The 16,696-nt window shown below is 45.8% G+C and overlaps 1 protein-coding gene across 1 annotated transcript in view; it reads right to left on the bottom strand.

The window, feature by feature from the left end:
* Positions 1 to 14,325, bottom strand: part of FAM81A (family with sequence similarity 81 member A) — an 85,596-nt gene extending 71,271 nt beyond the window's left edge. The window contains exon 1 of the mRNA XM_017531911.2: positions 14,216 to 14,325. The gene's annotated coding sequence lies outside the window, so the exon portion shown is untranslated. The remainder of the gene's footprint in view (positions 1 to 14,215) is intronic.
* Positions 14,326 to 16,696: the final 2,371 nt, after the last annotated feature.

Below are 16,696 nucleotides of genomic sequence, written 5' to 3'. Positions count from 1 at the left end.
AAAAAAAAAAAAAAAAAAAAAAAAAAAAAAAAAAAAAAAAAAAAAAAAAAAAAAAAAAAAAAAAAAAAAAGAAAGAAAATAAAGTCAATGGGGAGGATTGCAAAATTCAAGTTAAGGTGAGACTCTGACAATGAAATCTTAAGAATCAAGAAGAGATGGGAACAGCTGATCTATAAAATGATACAAGACACTGCTGACACTCACCACTGAAATAAGGCAAGCACTCATCATACTAGTTCAATATCCATCTTTGGCTCTATGCTGCATGCTCCATAAGGAGCTATATTGACAACAGTTATATCCCAAGCACCTGGCACATCAGAGCTGATCAGTAACTGTTTGCTGCGTGAGCGAATGTCCAGGAGAGATAACTGAAGTAATTTCATATTGTTTAATATAATCAATTGAATTATATTATGGCTCAAGAAGGACCAGAATGTGCAACAAGAAAGGGGGATGGTAGGCACAGCATATCTAGTAAAAGCAGAGTTTGAAGAAACAAAATGTATTGGCGACCAGGCGTGGTGGCTCACACCTGTAATCCCAGCACTTTGGGAGGCCAAGGTGGACGGATCATTTGAGGTCAGGAGTTCAAGACCAGCCTGGCCAACATGATGAAACTGCATCTCTACTGAAAATACAAAATTAGCTGGGTATGGTGGTGCACACCTGTAATCCCAGCTACTCGGGAGGCTCAGGTAGGAGAATCGCTTGAACCCAGGAGATGGAGGTTGCAGTGAGCTCAGATCGCACCACTACCTTCTAGCCTGGGTGACAAAGTGAGAGACTCTGTCACAAAAAAAAAAAAGAAAGAAAGAAAGAAAGGGGGGGGAAGAAAGAGAAAGAGAGAGAGAGAGAGAGAGAGAAAGAAAGAAAGAAAGAAGAAAGAAAGAAAGAGAGAGAGAGAGAGAGAAAGAAAGAAAGAAAGAAAGAAAGAAAGAAAGAAAGAAAGAAAAGAAAAGAAAAGAAAAGAAAAGAAAAGAAAAGAAAAGAAAAGAAAAGAAAAGAAAAGAAAAGAAATTTTTTGGTGTTTCCAAGGACCTAAGAATCCAGGACAGCAGGAAAAGTTCTATAATGGAGGGCATTAGGCCCTCAGGGTCCAATGACATTAGCCATTAAGATAATCCTATTCAATCCTTGCCCTGCGTCCATACTTACCAGCTACATCTTTTAGCTTCTCATACAGCTGTGCATAAAAGGAGAGTACACAGAAGTCAGCAAACACAAGCCCAAGTCTATCTGCCAACTACTTTTCTTGATACAAATTAATATAGTGGAATTTCACCTCCAATTGGAACCAGACCAGGTAAGTCAGCCCCCAATCATCTTTGATAGCCCTAATAATGCTAATCTAAACCCATGACACTGGAATCCATGACACTGAAACGTGATGATCAAAATATGGTCCCTGCTGTGGTGGACAGACTCATTAGGTACGCCTCCCTCCACCCCCACCATCCTTGTCTCTCAGTGTTCACACCTTGCATGGTCCTCTCCCTCTGAGTGTGGGTGGGACCTGTGACTTGCTTCTAACCAAGAGAACACAGCATCCAGAGACCAGCCAATTGACAGTCACCTGTGCTCAGTGGGCGGCTGGAGTCAGCTGGGGTTCTAATACCAAATTACAGAGGGTGTAATTCTGTTCACTGGAAATAGAATATTTATTTTATAATCTAAGTTTTAGGTCTAAATAGATTTCCAGACAGCCGTCTTGCTTGGTACATCTTAAAAGAATATTGAAGGATAATAACTTGAACAAATGTTGTTGTTGTTTTAATATATGTAACATTGGCTCTGTTCTGGCCAGTGGAAGCAAATTATACAATAAATCTCATTTGCAACAGGAAATAAAATCCCCAGAGACACCATTTTATCACATCAGACTGGTGAAAATCAAGTCTGATAAGATCAAGTGTTGACAAGAATATATATGGAACAACAGGAACACCAGATGGGAGTGTGAATTGACACTAACACTTTAGAAGGCAATGTTCAATATCTAGTAAAGCAGAATATGCACAAACCTAATGGTCTAATAATTCTAGTACTAAAAAATCCTCAAAAACTTTCCAAATATGTTCTTAAGGAGACATTTGCAAGAATACTTAAGGTAGCATTGTTTCTAGTAGCAAAAAAAATGAGGAGCAGGGAATGAACACCCACTATTAGGCAAATGGAGGAATACACTATGATACATTCATGCAATGTAAGAACAAATAGTATTGAAAACAAATGAATTAGCAGCCAGGTGTAGTGGGTCAGGCCTGTAATCTCAGCACTATGGGAGGCCAAGGTGGCAGACCATTTGAGGCCAGGGAGTGGGCCTGGGCAACACAGCAACCCATCTCCACACACACACACACACACACACACACATGCAAAAATTATCTGGATGTGGCAGCACACACATATTGTCCCAGCTACTGTGGAGGCTGAGGTGGGAGGATCACCTAAGCCTGGGGAGGTCAAGGCTGCAGTGAGCAGTGAGCTGTGATCTTGCCATGGCACTCCAGCCTGGGCAATGAGATTTTGTCTCAAAACAAAAGGAACAAAAGAGAAAAAGAAATGAATTATAATTACAAGTCCCAATGTAAATGAATCTTACAAATATACTAAGTTTTAAAAAGTAAGCTGAAGAAGGATATGGACACTATACAATGTCATTTTTACAAAGGTTCAAAATATGCCAAATAATATGCCAAATCTGTAACATCTAAAGATGAATGTGGAAATGACAAACACCAAATCAGGGTTATATTTCTCTCTGAGTGAGAAATAGAGGAGAACAGATAGAATACAGTGGGCTTTGACTAAATGTATCTTTTACTTCTTAAACTTAATTTTTCACTGTACATTCTGAAAGAAAGAAAATTACTTCTTCCTGACCCCACTTTAAAAAATATATGTAAAGATGAAGAGTTCAAAGGGGAGTCAAACTGTTAAGACTCTCCAGGGCATGTACAGAACTCACTCTTGCCCTGTACATTCTAGGACCATGAAACTGGAATGCCATGGCAAAAGTAACTAATCTCCATCAAGTCTCTACGCTTAAAGCATTTTATCCATACTTAATACTACGGGATCTTAACTAGATGGCAATATTTCTATAAATGGCTATTGGTTAAATGCTCAACAATAGAAGAGCAGTGAATTAGAGCACAACACATCCAATCAAAAGAACATCAATAGCTGTCAAGGCATGGTGGATTACATGCCTATAATCCCAACATTTTCAGAGGCTGAGGCAGGATGATCACTTCAGGCCAGGAGCTTGAGACCAGCCTGTGCAACACAGCAATGCCCTCATCTCTACAAGAAAATAACAATAAAAAATAAATGAGCCAGGCATGGTGGCAAACACCAGTAGTCCAAGATACTCAGGGGCCTAAGGCAAGAAGATCAGTTGAGCCCAGGAGTTCAAGGCTGTATGACACTGCACTCCAGCCTGGGTAACAGAGTTAGCTAAATCTTGGCATTAAAACAAAAACCAAAAACACTCTAAGAACATATGTATTTATGTCCTTGCTATAATGTTAAGGTGAAAAATAAAAATTAAAAAACCCCACGAAGGTGGATTTATAGTAAACTTTATTTATTTATTTATCGTTCTAACCATCCTACGATGCACAATAGTACATAGTATTTAGAACTACAACGAGGGCCTGGAAACCAGAGCTTTGCTCCAAGCCACCACAACTTAGATGGTGCAAACATTTTGATTCATAAGTTTAAAGGACCCTGCACTTTTTGTTTCCAGGCAGAGCCTCGCTCTGTTGCCCAGGCTGGAGTGCAGCAGCATAAACTCGGCTCACTGCAACATCCACCTCCCAGGTTCAAGTGATTCTTGTGCCTCAGCCTCCCGAGTAGCTGGGATTACAGGTGCCGACCACCACACCCAGCTAATTTTTGTATTTTTGGTAGAGACGGGGTATCGCCACGTTGCCCATGCTGGTCTCAAATGCCTGACCTCATATGATCCGCCCACCTAGGCCTCCCAAAGTGCTGGGATTACAGGCCTGAGCCACCATACCCAACCAACCCTGCAAATTTTGAAGTTCTCTACCACCACTACCACTGTCACTATTACCATATCCTGATCCTGTTGCTCCTCCCTCTTCCCTTTCTCCCCACAGTAAGAAGACTGCTTCACCATAGGCCAGAAGAGATGAATGAAGCAGGAGACTCAAGGTCAAGGACAAGGCAACCACGGCCCTGCTGTGTGCCCAGGCCACCAGTCATCTGTCTTCCTTCTCTCCTGCAGCTGAGGCCCCCTCCCTCCATGCCTAGATGCCTCCATGGTCCTGAGGCTACCTTTAATGCTGCTTTCTCTGCCCCTCCTTCCCACATCCTCCCACCAACTTTCCCCATGCCAAATTGCTGGAATGATCTCTGTGGTGTGGAGAGTTGGTATCTGGCTAAATCATGTGTTTTCGTAAAAGTAGGAAAAGGGCTGTGCATCTGAGGTCAGGCTGCCTAATTTCCCAAGCCAATGTATCTAGATTGACAAGGCAAAAGGAAGGACCACTGCTAATAGCAGGAGCTTTCCACAAATTAACCACAGCGTCCCAATTGGGGAAGTACCTCCAAATTATGTGCAAAGGAAATGAAAATAGTGCAAATAAGCACACTCTGTCTCCTTCTTCATAGGCAGCTCAACTCTCCCCGCTCCTGACCAGAATTTTTGAGACTAGCTGAGCAGTCCTTGGAAGAAATATACTGGGCTAGCATACTGAGGAATGCACATGGCATTATGGTTGTGAGGCAGCTCTGAGGAAATGTGGGTAAGTCATCAAGGCTTTACATGGTCTCGAAGACACTGGGTGTCCTCACACAAAAATATCCCTCCTTAGGCCAACAGTAGATGTAACTCACCTGACGCATCTTGACACTTTTCCAACCGTACATTGCTTCAGCAACCCAGAAATCCTACAACTACCTTGGAGAGGGTGAGGCAAGGATTCTAACCCTCAAAGTATTTGTATAACCATATCTTTTAAAACAGTGGAAAGAAATAAATTGAAATGTAAATAGTGGCACTGGGTACATTTTTATTCTGCTTTTCCTTATTTTCAAAATACTTAAACAAGTATGCTATTTTCACAATCACAAAAATGTAAATGAAAACCTCCTGAAGAAAAGAATGAACCAGTGAATGACAATAACAACAAAAACCATAAATTGCTCATTTACAGCTATCAAAACCAAGAAACAAGCCTGACTCTGGGCTTAAAAGACAATGGTTTAATGAAAACAAGTTCGCCATCAGCTTTTACATTTGTTTCCTTGTGGGCACAGAACCAGGCTTGAGGCTGGTGCTCTCCTCAAAGCTGGGACTGAAGCCTGGATCTCCTTTGCATCAGGAAATCAGCATGTTGTACAGGTCCAGTGGTGCTGGAGTGCTGCCAGCAAAGGATTCCAAAAACTTGAGGTTCCAGAAAAAGGGCAAGTCCCTCCACAGGGTCCCAGAGCAGATACTTTCAATGCCCTTTGTGAAAATGGCCTTGAGTCCGCTTAGCAAGACTTGCATTCTTTCCCCTCCATTCTATTGCATTAATAAGGGGAATTCTGTCAGAGGTAGAAGGTGAGGGGTGACGTGCTTCTGACCCACCAAGATGAACTTTAGAACGTTTACAGCATTTACAGTGCTCTTCCAGCCAGTGCAGAGATTCTTGCATAACTGAAGGGAGGCAGTCAATCTGCAACACACACGTGGCCTCTGTCAGGTCCAGACAGATTTACAGACAGACCCCTAGAACCCAAGGACTGGTCACTGACGTTGCTTCAATCCACTCTCAACTAAGAATGATGTTAAGAATTTTAGGAGAACACTTGCAAAAACAGATTGGTTTTTGTTCTCATCTATTAATAACAGCTATTTTGAAATGCTATTTAAGTCTTCTATTGTTATTTGAGCTTTTCGTGGATTATGTCTCCCCAGTTGAGCTGCTGTGGGGCAGCAGGAACCACATCCTACATGAACCTGGACTTTCCATGAACCCTAGCACAGCGTCTCTTCATGGACACTCATCCATATTTGTTCATTTGCCTTTTTGTTTTCCTAATTTGGGAAGACCCACTGTTTTCATGATTGTGTTGCTCTGCCCAGATGACATCTCGATTGCGGACTGAAGGTGCCCTTCCAGCTGTGAGCTCAGTGGAAGGCAGGAGGTCACCCTGCAGTGTGCTCGGGCACTGTCACCAAAAAAGAAGTCATTACTTTTAGGGTGTTTTATTATGCTCAACAGCAATATTTGGCAGCTTTTCTTTCTAGCATTAGAAAAGACGCATTACCAAATGTTAAAAAAAGAATCCGTCAAGTGCAACAGCTAGAAGAGAAAAAATATTATTAAAAGCCCATATAAACTCTCTACCTACTAAACTAGGAGGGGAAGGCACAATTCTGTGTACTCTCTTGCAGACAGAATGCTGGTGGTGACTTTTGGTTCCACCCTCTATGAATCACTGGCTAAAAAGCGAAGAATTTAAGCTTAGAAGAAAACTCCAGTCTCCAGTCTCTGTCCTTTTTCTCACACTCAGAGGGAGGAGGCTGGACTTCTCTGCTTAACATGGGAGTCTTTTACCCTTTTACGTGGAGTAACGACCTGAGCGCAGCGCATTAATTTTATAACTATTTTAGGAGCAGGGAGGACTCTTGAGTTTTTGCAGAGATAATTAAAAATGGGGGAGAAAAGAAATCTGAAATAAACAAAAAACAAGCTGAAGGCACCAGAGGTTTCTGAATAACATCTTCCCGGTTCAACAATTTTAAGAATTCCATAATGCGAAAGCAACCCCCACACATTCTCTCCCACACAAACACGCTTTTTATTTAAGCCACACTCAGCGACGCCAGCAGAATCTCTTGCCTGCACTTCTGTAGTTGCTTCGTCCAGGGAGAATGTCATCTCCACAAATGCGTTCTGAAGTGGGGCAGGGGGTGACCCCCGGTCAGCAAGTGCAGACACCTTCAGGGAGGAAGACTGCAGTTCCCCGTAAGCTCAGCAGCTCCCCACCCAGAAATCTGAGTTTCTCACCACACGAAGATCTGACTTTCAACCTCAAGTACCAATGTTCCTTTAGTAGCAACTGAAAATTTTAGGCTTTTTGACATTTATCAACCAGCACATTCCTAGTAATTTTCCTGGCGTACCAGAAAGAGATAATTATGTTCTGATAAACCATTTTATTATCCCTGATAACTACATTTTAAACATAACAAGAACCACTGAGCTAGGGAAGGGAGTTGACAAAAGACCACCAAGGCATAAACAACAATTGGGTTTTCCCTTTTTGCGAAAATCACCTGCTTTTATATGAAAAACTCATGGAACATAAAACCACATCCAGTAAGTCCAAAAATATAATAAAATAGTCAACAGGGAGAGGGAGGTAGTAGAAGAGTTATTAAGAGAGAGGAACAGACAGAAAGAGTGAACTACGGGAGAAGAGAGAGAGAAAGTGGAAGGGGAGAGGCAGTGCTGAAGGACAGCAGAGGAGAGAGGGGAGGACAGCCAGCCAGAGGCGGCAGGTAGTCCCAGGGCTCCTGGGGAGGAAGGGAGCCCGAGAAATTACTCCTGTCACATTCAGCTGCTCATTGGGGTGTGAAGAACTAGATGGGCCATTTTTAATATTCTATGTTAGGTTTCTCTACTCTTTTTTTAAAAAATCAAATATGCTCTTTCTTTGTCTTGACACATACACACGACGTTAAGATGTCATCAGGGAAGAATCATTTTTTCCACTTACAACATGAAAATGCTTCTCAAATTATCCACCGTTTTACTAAAAAGATCCTATTTTGAGCCAACACCCACCTGACTCTTCGGGTAAGGCATGGGTCTCACATCCACCATCGCATACCACGTGCTAGCAGGCAACTCTACAGTTCTTCTCTGCATTTGCTTAATGATTTCATCAAATAATTTAGTCCAGTCAACAAATATTCATTGAGCCTCTACAGTGCTGAACAAGGCACAGCCCCCGCACTGCAGGCACTTCCATTCTGCAGGGAAATAACACGCCGTGCAAGGATGGAGGGGCTGCTGAGTGCCACCAGGCAGAAGGCAGGAGCCGTTTGAACAGGGCCATCAGGAAAAGCATTTGAGGAACAGGCACTGAGTCTGATATTCAAAGGGGTAAATGATGTGAGTTCAGAGCAGCACGAGAAGGGATGGAGAGGTGGGCAAAGCAGAGGAAATGCTGATTGGTGAGGACTATGGGACCCTTGGGTTCCTGTTGCTAAGCAGTCGCCGATGAAGCTGGAACAGTTGATTGAGGCCAGTGTGCACAGGCCTTCACTCCACAACTGCCCCAAGCAGGAGAGAGACAGTAGGTGCAGAAAGGAAGGGATGAATGGAGGGAGACTGTGCAGGGGACACCTCAACTTGACTCAATGACCGGCTGGATGTGGGAGTGCAAGGAGCAGAAAGTCAGAATAACCCCAGGTGTTCAAGCTCTGGTTACGGAGAAGAGGATGATGGCACTAACATCATCAAAGAATGTACTGAGAGGGACACACAACACTACTCATGAGAAACATCAGACAAGGCCAAGCTAAGGGCATTCCACTACATTACTGGCCGGCACCCTTCAAAAGCGTCAAGGTTCATGGAGACAAAACAACTGGTAAACAGTCCCAGGTTAGAGGAAATGAAAGGGGCCTGACCACGAATGTAACACAAGATCCTGGATTGGATCCTGGACCAGAAAAGATCTTTTTTGGCCGGGTGCGGGGGCTCACACCTGTAATCCCAGCACTTTGTGAGGCCAAGGCGGGTGGATTACCTGAGTTCAGGAGTTCAAAACCAGCCTGGCCAACATGGTGAAACCCTGTCTCCATAACATTACAAAAGTTAGCCGGGCATGATGGCAGGTGCCTGTAATCCCAGCTACTCTGGAGGCTGAGGCAGAAGAATCGCTTGAACCCAGGAGGCGGGGGTTGCAGTGAGCCGCAATCGTGCCACTGCACTCCAGCCAGGGCAACAGAGCAAGACTCTGTCTCAAAAAGAAAACAACAACAAAAAAAAGATCTTTCTTTTCCTCTTTTGCCACGAAGGACATTAGGTCAATAGATGACACCTGAATAAAGTCTGTTGATTAGATAATAGGCCTGAATGCTAATTTTCAGATTTTGGTACTTATACAAGAAAATGTCCTTTTTAAAAGGAAATATACACTTGAGTATTTAGGGGACAAAGGTGTATCATGTCTACAACTTACTCTGAAATGGTTCAGGGAAAATGACATATACATGTATATGCGTGTGTATGCAGACGTGTGTGTATATATGGGTGTGGATAACAGATACACAGACACAGAGAGAGAGAATGAGAGAGAATATGACAGAGTGAGAAAGGTAAAGCAAGCGTGGTAAAAATTAACAATTAGAGAATTTGTCTGAAAGGTATGTTGGGAATTATTTTAATTATTGCAACTTTTCTATAAATTTGAATTATTCAAAGTAAAATGTTTAAAAGGGGTGGGAATGATTACAGAAGCCAGGATGACAAAATAGAGACAAAGCAGTCAGGCTTCTGAGTATTACATTCTGAGTGAAATTTGGGAGACAGCTCAGGGCCCCACATGCAGATCTGAAGGTAGCTGGGGACCCTGAGTAAACAGGGTCAGAAGTGGGACTCTAAGGTCAGACTGCTGGAGTCCCTTTCCAGGCTGTGCTCCTTGAAAGCAGTGCCTTCAGTTATTCAAATCTCCCTCAACTTCAACTTCTGCACCTACACAGGAGTAATCAGAGTCTCTGCCTCACAGAGTTGGAGTGAGGATTAGAGGACGTAGTACGAGGGGGCGGGGGCACCCAGTAAGGCGCGGGGAAAGCACCCAGTGCTCTTTCACTACTACTGCGGGCTCAGAGGTGAGGCTGGGGCAGGGAGAAGGGAGGAAGGAAAGGAAGGGAAAGACCAAGGGCAGGATCTCACAGCATCCCTGTGTCTGCAGGCCAGGAAGAAAAAAGAAACAGATGAGGTTCGAGTGGGCCAGGATAGCCAGCGTCATGGAGACAGGGAGAGAGAGAGGCACAAAGGACTGACTGCTGCCAGGAGACACAGGGCAGGGACCAAGCAGTGGAAGGACAGGGCAAAGGCCTCAGCTCTGGAGCCAGGACACCTCCACCAGAGCCCTTCGAGGAAGCAGTTTCAATAGAAAGATGAGGGTGAAACCAGAATAGGTGAGTGGACAAAGAAGAGAAACTGAGGACAGAGCAGCAGGCTCAAGAACTGTGCTGCCCCATACAGTAGACACTGGCCCTATGTGACTACTTCAACTGGACTTAAATTAGTTTAGAATCTACTAAAATGAAAAACTTCGTTCCTCAGTCACACCAGCCACACTTCGTGTGCTTAATAGCCACATGTGAATAGTGACTACTATATGGGACAGTGAGGATATAAAATGTTTTTCTCACCACAGAAAATTCTATCGCACAGAGCAAGGACCCTAACCTATCATAGTTTCTTATGGGAAGCGTAACCTATATGGTGGAATGAGGGTTGGGGAAGAGTAGGAAAGGACCAAAGACACTGGACAGGGGGAATCACAAATGCATCCAGTTCCCAAAAGAGGCGAGAAGGAAGGAATCAAGTCCAGGGAAGGAAGATTGTGGAGTACATACGGATTAACCTTGGGGAAGGGACTTGCAGACATTTTCTTCCTTTGAGAAAGAGGAAATAAAGGAGAAAGAGAGGAAGAAAAAGATGCTTGGGATCAGTGAAGAAGGTAAAGTGGGAATTTATCTGGCGAAATTAAAACCAGCGTAAATTTTCAGTGGAACCTGTCAAAAGGTCTTGGTGACTTCTTCCTGGATAATGTGGCAGGCTGGGAGCAGAATAAGCAGATAACGGGGGTGGTGATTTTGGATTTAGGACTAGAATATGAGAAGCCCAACATACTGAAACAAAGGATTCCGGGATTCCAGACAGAACAGAAATGGCTAGCTACCTATACACCCTAAGTGGAGGAACAGAGTCACAGAGGGGCTGAAGGATTGGAACAGCAAGTGATTACGGGACCAGAGTCCTCAGCGATGGTTAAAATCCAGAGTAGTCGGTGGGTGGTATCAACTAAGTAGGCTGAAGGCCAAGTTCAAGATCTCGAAGGTTCAGTCTTGTTCAAGACTGAAGAAGTCCAAGATGTTAGTTGAAGCAAAGTGGAAACTGAGGCTATAAGGAATTGATGTTGAGGAACTTCAAGGTCAAAGAATTAAGAGAGCTTCAACACAAACCCCAAAGTCACTGGCAGGAGACAAAGCAGAGAAGAGAATGACGCCAGCTGCTCACATTTTTTGCTTAGCGCTTTTTTGTAGCATCAAGTGAAGAGATTTCCACTGACGAACCCGGGTGTACATCAGAAATTGCCCAGAGTTAGTTGTTTTTTTTCTCTTTCTTTCTCTTTAGCCTCTCCTGCTGCTCCTCCTTTTGGGGTTTGTTTTTAAAATAGGGATTTTATAAATAAATACATACACACATACATACATAAAGTAGGGATTTTTAGGTCTTACTCGTCCCACCACCGCCCCAGCTCCCAATGATTCTAATTTGGTATATTTGAGGGAGTCCAAATGAGGGAATGTGTTCTCTTCCCCGGTCCACAAGGGGGCATAGTTTTAAGGGCAAGAACTTCCCAGCGCAATGCCCCCACTCCCATCTCTCTCCATCCAGGAGATTTAAGTCTATGTTTGAATTTCGTCGGCAAGGGAAGAAACTAAGAGTCAATCACTCCAGCAGAAGTTCTCAGGAACTCCTTTCATTGGCCTGGGGTCTTAGAGAAGGTGGAGTTCCTCCCAGTTTAAAAGTCCCCTTCTTCCACACCCCTTCTGACTCTATGTTTGGGTCCCCTTCCACAAACACTCCCTTCGTGGAAGCCATCTTCCTCTCTCCTGAATTTCCCCTCTGGGGTCCCCTTCCCCACTCTGTGGAAGCCTGTCTTCCCCTCCAAAACTCCATCTCTCTCTATTCCCTTCCACTCAGTGTGAAAGCTACTTTTCTCTCCTGGATTCCATCTTTCTGGATTCTCTCACCCAGTGTGAGAGTTAGCTGTTTCTTTCTCTCCTCCTGTTTCTCTCTCGCTTTAAATAAATCGCTTTCTACAAACACTTGAGTCCAGCATTTACTGGGCACTGCGCCCTGGTCCCCTCTCTCATCCTTGAGAGGGCAGGAGACCAAGAACCTGGAGAAAAGTCCTCTCAGGGGAGCTGAGGGCACCCTGAACCCCAATATTACACAAAGAGCAACATTTTTCAAAATGTCCCAGGTGATTCTGAGGAGGCCCCAGGTTTGGGAAGCACTGGGCCGGAAGACAAGAAGCAGGGTAAGGGCATTAGCAGACAGCACTACCTTCCAAGAGGAGACCTGGCTGGTGACAGTGCGTTGGTTTGGAGGCAGCACTAAGGAGCAAGCGGAAGAGCATCCCTACTCTGGTGAGTTGGCAGAGGACACTAGAGAAGACTTTTCTGCGGGAAATTGTTCACTCAGGCTCTGGTGCTCAGGGAGCAGGAGAAGGTGGGCTCAGCTTCAGAAAAAAATGAAAATGTAAGTGTGGCTGCAGGATGCAAGAAAAAAGACATTCAAAGCCAGGTCGGAGTGACACAGCGTAGTGGCCTGCAGAGGGAGGAGGCTGAATAATCCGCTAATGAGGCTTCCAAGCACCATGAGTTGTGGCTCATTAAAGGGTTGGTAGGGCTTCGTGGTTGAATTCCCTGGGCACTAAGGATTTTTCTGTCTGTATGGTATCAGATTTCTAACATGTAACACATTGAAGGTTATTAAGCCCTCAGGTAAACAAGCTTACAGAAGCTTATTCATTAACATTGGAAACTGTGTCTTCCCAATGCACCTTCTTACACGGATGAAATCAGATTCAAATAAATATCAAGGGTAGCCTTGAAGTAGAAAGTGAGAAGGGGCAACCAGGGGTACCAGGGGTACCTGTGAGAGGGTACTTCCTCTCTTCCATTCCGTGGAACAGGGAAGTTTACAGACAGGGGATATAGAAGGGGACCTGAGTGTCTTTTCTTAATACCAGTCAATGCTAAAAATAGGAAAAGTGCCACGGAACCCCCTCCAACACACACACACACACACACACACACACACACACACACAGATAGGGCCCAGAAGACAGATACAATGTGCAAATCTGGGGATGGTTCTCAATAAAGAATATATTTATTTATTCTACAAACCTAACTCTTATTTTAAAAGCAAGCTGCAAATGTTTGCCCCTGCTTCTGAGAGAGCTGCACTTTTGTGGATTTGAATCATTCTAGCATTATTTCTGGTTACTCCTATGAAATAATTTCTAACACTGGCGTACACAGACTTTAAGCTGAGGGCGAGAGCGCACGCGCACACACACACACACACGCACGAACACACACACACACACACACACACCCCTCGTGCACATTGAAGAAATGACTCACTTAATTTGCTGCTGCCTGCCACGATTGGGTTTTGATTTTACCTGTTCAAATACAAAGTTTCCTATTAGATTAACTACAGGAAAGAAGAACTCAAGAGCATTAATCCTTATTTTGTTCATGTCTTTAGGGCATCTAAGAGGTTTTAACCTGTGCATCTTAAGAAGCCACTCTCTGGACCACCGACTGCTTGCTCCATTATCTTCCATAAAACGATAACATTTCTTGCCACTTTGGGAGCCAATTAATGGAAACCCCTCGTAGAATAAACACGGTTAAGCCTTGCATCTCAGCTACCTGCAGAACCGTACTTTCGGGCTTTTTCTCAGCTCACAGTAGCGTGGCACAACAGCACTCTGGAACTGCAGAGACCCCTCAGCCCCTCCTTTGAAAGATGAGAAAAAGCGAAGAGGCAGAAGACCAGATGGTTAACCTGCCCAAGGTCACTCACTCTGAGCTGTGGGTCGGCTGGCTCGCCCTTACCCCTGGCAATCCGTGCACCACCCCAGCTCCCCCAAACAGTCCCTCCGGGCGTCGGTTGGTTCGCCAGCATGCAGCCCCCGCGAAAATGCAACGCCAGTTGCGCTCTGTGCCCAACTTTGTCCCTTCGCGTCACATGCAGTTAACCCTCTCGCCCGCAGCATGTCACATGGGCCACGCGCAGCTCTCTCTCCCCCACGCCTATCTCCTCAGCGGCTGCCCCAAGGTCACCGGCCGTCCCAGGGAGCTCCCGCTGCCCAGCCCCAGAGGAGGCCCGGCCGAGGGGGTCCACTGCGCGGCACTCACCGGCGCGGGGGGCGGGCGCGCCGCGGCTGCACATGTCCTCGCCGGCGCGGCTGGGTGCGGCGGCCGCTGGCGCTGGCTGAGCGGGGCACCCGGCTGCGGGCCCGCGCCGCGGGGAGCGCCGTCCAATCAGCGCGCGCCTGCCGCCTGGCCCGGCGCGCGGCCCGGCAGGGTTCGCGGCTCCCGGGGGGCGCGAGCCGCCGCGCGCCGCCCGAGCCGCTTCCGGGCGCGTTGCCTGGACGCGGTTGCCGTGGCAGCCCGAGCTGGAGGCTTTCCCCGCGCGCCCGCGCCCAGCCTGGCGGCGCCGCCCCTCCTCCCTCCTCGTTCCCACACCCAAAATAGCCTCTGCTCGTCGCTGCTGTTTCCCACAGAGCTCGCGTCCAAGCGCCTCAGAGTTGGCGGGCGGGGATTTCGCTCATTGGAAAATAAATCCTGTTGTAGGGCGGGTTGACTTGGAGAGGTGTTGAAATGGTGCCTGATGAAGATCATAGCCATGGTGGTGGCATTGTAATTCTCTTCAGAGTCCCAATAGACCTTATTTACTAAACCGTTTTCCCACAAAAACAGTTCTCTGCCCCGCCCCACCCCAAATTGGAAAGAAGGTGTTTGATTAGGCCACGGTGACGCCCCTCCTGTGTAGGGGAACAAACCCTTCGGGGCTACGAAGTGTCATTTACTGAATCGCCTTGACACCTGCAGCTGGGACCCAGGATCGTGTCTCATCGCAGCAGACACGACGCGAGGAAGAACCGCGGACACCCCTCCTCTTCCCAGCCCTCTCTTCTCCCATCTGCTTCATACCCCCCACCCCCCAGAGCGTCCTGGCTCTTTCCACCTTCCTCTCGATTTTGGATTCTCATCAGGACGCACAAGCCCGTTCACTCATAACTGTGTTTCCTCTCGGTGGGAGGGATTTCAGCGGAGTTGCGGGGCTGGGGGACCTGACCTTTGCCCGCCTCGCCTGGTCTGTTTCACGCCTCCTTCGCAGACGCTGGTACTTACCCAGCACCGGGGTTCCTGTCTGTCTCCCCCTAGCCTGAGCCCTTCCAACCCAGGGGAAGAAGCCCGACATGGTAGAAGAGCCCGAACTGTGGAGTCGTTTTAGAATCCTCGCTCCGGCAGGATTATTCTTTAGGGGTTGTTAGTATTAAGGACTGTTATTTGTGTGTGATCTTGGGTATTCAGAGACGTTTCCTCACCTATAAAACGGGCTAATATCCTCCACAAAGCGCTAATGCATCTGTAACATTCATTCAACCAACCGTATCTATTGGATGCCTGCCAAGTGCTAGAAACTATGCTCAGTTCTGGGACACAATGGTGAAGACGAAAAAAAGAGACATCACCTTCTGCTGTGACAGAGCTTAGAGCCTGACGAGTCATCGAATGATCACGGACACAAGTAACACTGCCGTTGTGACCAGGAGAGTCATGGACTTGAGTCTTGTGATGTCTAGATCTGATCTAACAGCATCTCTTGAGTGCTGCAAAAGCTCAATGACTATTCTTTCCTTTCTCAGTGAGATTCCCACTGCCTGGTGCATGGTACGTACTAGGTAAATACATATTGAATTAGATCCTATGTCGTGGTGATGACACTGTCATTCAGTTTCCCAGTGACTTTCTGGCCGTAACTTGCCACAGCGTGTGGAAAGGCACGCATATGTTAGCAGAAAGTACCCATTCAAACCTCTAGTCCATCACCAAGAATCAAAAAAAAGGTTCAAAATGTTTCTTGTCTGTCTCCATCGGGGTGCCGTTCAGTGCATATGGAGAGCATCTCAGATGGACACATGACATCCCCTCCGTCTTATTTCCCCCTCTTATTACTCTACTCTTTCCCTGCCCACCCCAATACTGCCCCTGCCCTCTCTACTATTTGCGGTTCCAGAGCTTCAAGACACCCATTCCTGGCTTCCTAGGAGAATGATAGTGGATCCTAATATTCCTCAGAATGGAGCACCTATAAAACAGGAAGTGGGCCGGGCGCAGTGGGTCACACCTGTAATCCCAGCATTTTGGGAGGCTGAGGCGAGTGGATCACCACGTCAGGAGTTCAAAACCAGCCTGGCCAACATGGTGAAACCTGTCTTTATTAAAAATGCAAAAGTTAGCTGGGCATGGTAGCGCACACCTGTAGTTCCAGCTACTCTGGAGACTGAGACATGAGAATCGCTCAAACCTGGGAGGCAGACAGTGTAGTGGGTCTAGGTCAAATCACTACACGCCAGCCTGGGCAACAGAGGGAGACTCTGTCTCAAAAATAAAACAAAATGTTTCATCAAATAAGAGAAATCTTACATTGAACAAAGGTGGGGTTCAGACCTTGGGACATTATTCTGTGAATAACCAACTAAAAATTTGGGTTAATAACCAGTTAACACAATATGTTACTCTATGGCTCTTCTTTGTTGGTTTTCTTTGTTGAAAATAGTAATATAGAATTAAGAAAATTCCCTTTTCCCTCTTTTATTAACAGAAATT

The sequence above is a fragment of the Cebus imitator genome, unplaced genomic scaffold, assembly GCF_001604975.1.
Source record: "Cebus imitator isolate Cc_AM_T3 unplaced genomic scaffold, Cebus_imitator-1.0 Scaffold74, whole genome shotgun sequence".
In the NCBI taxonomy this organism is placed as follows: domain Eukaryota; kingdom Metazoa; phylum Chordata; class Mammalia; order Primates; family Cebidae; genus Cebus; species Cebus imitator.
The sequence above is the reverse complement of the archived record's forward strand: the minus strand, read 5'-3'. Positions and strand labels throughout refer to the sequence as shown.